The sequence below is a fragment of the Anopheles stephensi genome, unplaced genomic scaffold, assembly GCF_013141755.1.
Source record: "Anopheles stephensi strain Indian unplaced genomic scaffold, UCI_ANSTEP_V1.0 ucontig227, whole genome shotgun sequence".
Taxonomy (NCBI): Eukaryota; Metazoa; Arthropoda; class Insecta; order Diptera; family Culicidae; genus Anopheles; species Anopheles stephensi.
Genome location: NW_023405155.1, coordinates 6,615 through 10,000, shown reverse-complemented (window position 1 = coordinate 10,000; position 3,386 = coordinate 6,615).

Below are 3,386 nucleotides of genomic sequence, written 5' to 3'. Positions count from 1 at the left end.
TTACTTATTTATAACAATAAACGATACAGAAACACGCATGAACAATTATAAAACGAATAAACCTCTCCATTGCCGGCGGCCTTCCCGACGGAGGCGTAGCCACCGGCTGCAATGGCGTCCCTGACTAAATTTAGTAAGGGCCCGCGCCCCGCCTGTCTAAACGTAAACACAACATTAAAAATGAAGGACTTACATTAACACACCTAACATTTACGAAGCGGGCGTGCCCGCGGTTCGTCGAGTCTCCATTTTTTCCCTATTTCTAACGTATAGTATGTACGCACACACACACGCACACACATAAGTACGCAGACACTTTGACGCTTACGGTGGGACAGAACAGACATCCGCACAAACGTAAACGAAAAAGACGGGCCTAGCTCTCACAGTGCACGCGCACGCTCTCTCTCCTACTGCCGGTCGGGTACGAACATCCGCACAAAGCGGACGACGCAAAATGCCGAACGTACCCGAACCGAGCGCACGCGCGCTCTCTCTCGCCCGACTGTGCTAGAACGAACGACCGCACAAAGCGGAGACGGCAAAATGCCGGTCTCGCCCGGTCGTGTTTTCGCACGCTCGCTGACTGGCCGATCGTTTCGGCCGTAACCGCTCCCACTCAACGCGTAGACGTGTTGGTGGTCGCGATGGCGGCTTCTACGTCGGCCGACATTAAGCCGCGATGGCGATCCTGTCGCTCGTGGCGGCGTTGGCGTTCTCGCGCGCGCCTGTTGGCCCGTCGTCGGGCTAGCTCCTCCTCCGTCGGCGGTGCTCTGCTTCGGCGAGTTCGGCCCGAACGCAATGGCGGCAATGTACCCGCGCGTAATTGGGCGCGGTATTCCCGCTGCCGTTGGTTCCGCCTTAGCCGACGACGAAGTAACACTTCGGCCGATGGCGGAACTCGTTCGGGCCGAACTGGGCGTTGCCTCTCCTGCTGCTGATTGGACGGGTGCTGTTGTTGGTCCATGTCCATCTCCCCGATGGCGGATGTCTGCCGTTGCCGGCGTCTTCGCCGTTGGCCAGCGTTTCTGGCTTCACGGCGGACCTGTTGCCGAACGCGTTCCGCCAGCTCATTGGCGGAAACGATCCCGCCAGCGATGGCCGCGTTTTCGGCAACCTGCTGCTCCAGCCACCTTTGTTGTAGAAAGCTGCAGATCCGCCGTGTTGCCGTGGCCGTTCGCTGCCAAGCCTCCGGGCTCGACAGCAGAAAACGCTCCAGCTCATCGGGGGAAATGACGACGCCGTCCGCGTCCGTCAAGAACTGCACTCTCGTGTCGGCGAACCTCGGACAGTGGAACACCACGTGCTCTGCCGACTCCACGGTGTTGTCAGCGCAGAAGGGGCAGGTCGGGGCAGAGGTGAAACCCATAGCATGTAGGTACTCCCGGAAGAAGCCATGTCCGGAGAGTACCTGGCTAAGGAAGAAATCAACCTCGCCGTGCTTCCTACCTACCCAGCCGGCAATATCCGGCAGCACGCGGTGAGCCCATCGCAGGAACCTGCTCGCGGTCGGATGAGCGGCATCCTGGTCCCACGATGTCTGCCACTGTCTTATGGTTGCCGAGTGCTCCAGCCGCTTGATGACCTCCTTGTCTATCAGCACCCGCCTCTGCAACGCCCGTTGATGCCTGGTATAGCACCGCGCGATCTCGTCCACCTGCAGGTGTAGCGGGACCAGGCCAGCCAGCACTACCGCCGTGTCGTAGCCGACGGTACGGAAGGTCCTGGCGACGCCTTTCGCCAAAGGTCGCTGCAGCTGCTCCAGTTTCCGCCTGCACCACTGGAACTTCACCGCCTCCGCCCAGATGGGTGCCGCGTATCGCACAACCGAGTCCGCCACTGCTGCCAGCAGCCGACGTTTAGCCATCCTCGGTCCGGCGTGGTTGGACATCACGCCGGTGGCCAGCTTCACCACACGGAGTGCCTTTGCGGTGGCCTTCTCGACGTGTGGCTTCCACGAGAGGTGGTCGTGAAGCATGACCCCGAGGTAGCGTATCGCCGGCTTCGAGCGGACCTCGACGCCGTTGATCACTACGGGCACCGCTGGGTGGCCCCGACGCAGACTGGAGATGAGGACGATCTCCGTCTTTTCCGGGGCCAGCTGCAACCGATGTTGCTCCATCCAGGCGGAAATCGCTGCCACAGCTTCCTCCGCTACACCTGCCGCCTCCTCCGGTGTACACCCCTTGGCGAGTACTGCCAGGTCGTCCGCAAAGCCGATGACGGATGCACCTTCCGGCAGCTGCACTCCGAACACGCCGTCGTACAGGATATTCCACAGGGTGGGGCCCAGAATGGACCCCTGCGGAACACCTGCCGTTACTCGGCGTGTTACCGGACCGGAGCTGGTATCATACGTCAGCTCACGGTCGGAGAAGTACTCCTGCAGGATGCTGCGCAGTCCTGAGGGCACTCCTTTGGTCTGCAGCGCCAGTGCTATGGCCTGCCAGTCTGCGGAATTGAAGGCGTTACGGACGTCCAGAGCAACGACAAGCAGGCAGCGCTTGTCGCGTCTATTCGTTCGCCCGAAACTCATCGCAGATCTGGCGGCCTCCATCACCAGCCCAACCGCCTGAAGTGTCGACCGACCACGCCGAAAGCCGAACTGGTATTCGGAGAGGAGCGGCTCCGTCGGCATCTCGATGTGGTCGTTCAGGCGGTTCAGCAGTACTCGCTCGTACACCTTGCCGGGCGTGTCCAGCAACATCACCGGTCTCACCGATGACGGCTCGCCCGGGGGTTTTCCCGGTTTGGGAAGCAGCACCAGCTTCGCCTTCCTCCATTGCCGCGGGAAGCGGCCAGCATCCATCTGCTCCTGGAGGAGCCTCGCGAACGTCGTCGGATGCGCCCGGATGGCAGCCGAAAGGGCAGCGTTCGGCAGTCCATCCAGACCGGGCGCCTTCCGAGGGTTCAGGCCAGCTGCGATGTCGAGCAACTCCTGCTCCGTCACTGGCCTGATGTCGACGCCGTCCGATTCGATGGTAGGCCAGGCAACAGGGGGGTGGTTCGGGCACAGCGCGTCCACAATGCGCTGCAGAACGGCCGGATCGCGTTCTTGTGCGACGCGGCTCCCTCCGAGCCGTCGCAGGAGCTCCCCCTGCCACCTACCCGTCTCATCATCCTCCAGGTGTTGCAGAAACTCGTTGTAACGGTCCCGCTTGCTAGCCCGGATCTCAGCTGTCAGCAGCTGGCGGGCCTCCTGGTGCCGTGCAGAAGCTGTTCTGCGGGCTGCCGTGTCGCTAGTCGGTACCCTGCTGTACCGTTCCCAAGCCAGGCGGCAGTTCTCCCGTAGCCGGCCGATTTCTGGTGTCCACCAGTACGCCGGACGTCCTGTGTGGCCGACTGACGGGGAAACCTCCGCCATGATCTCGCTGCACGCCCGGCTC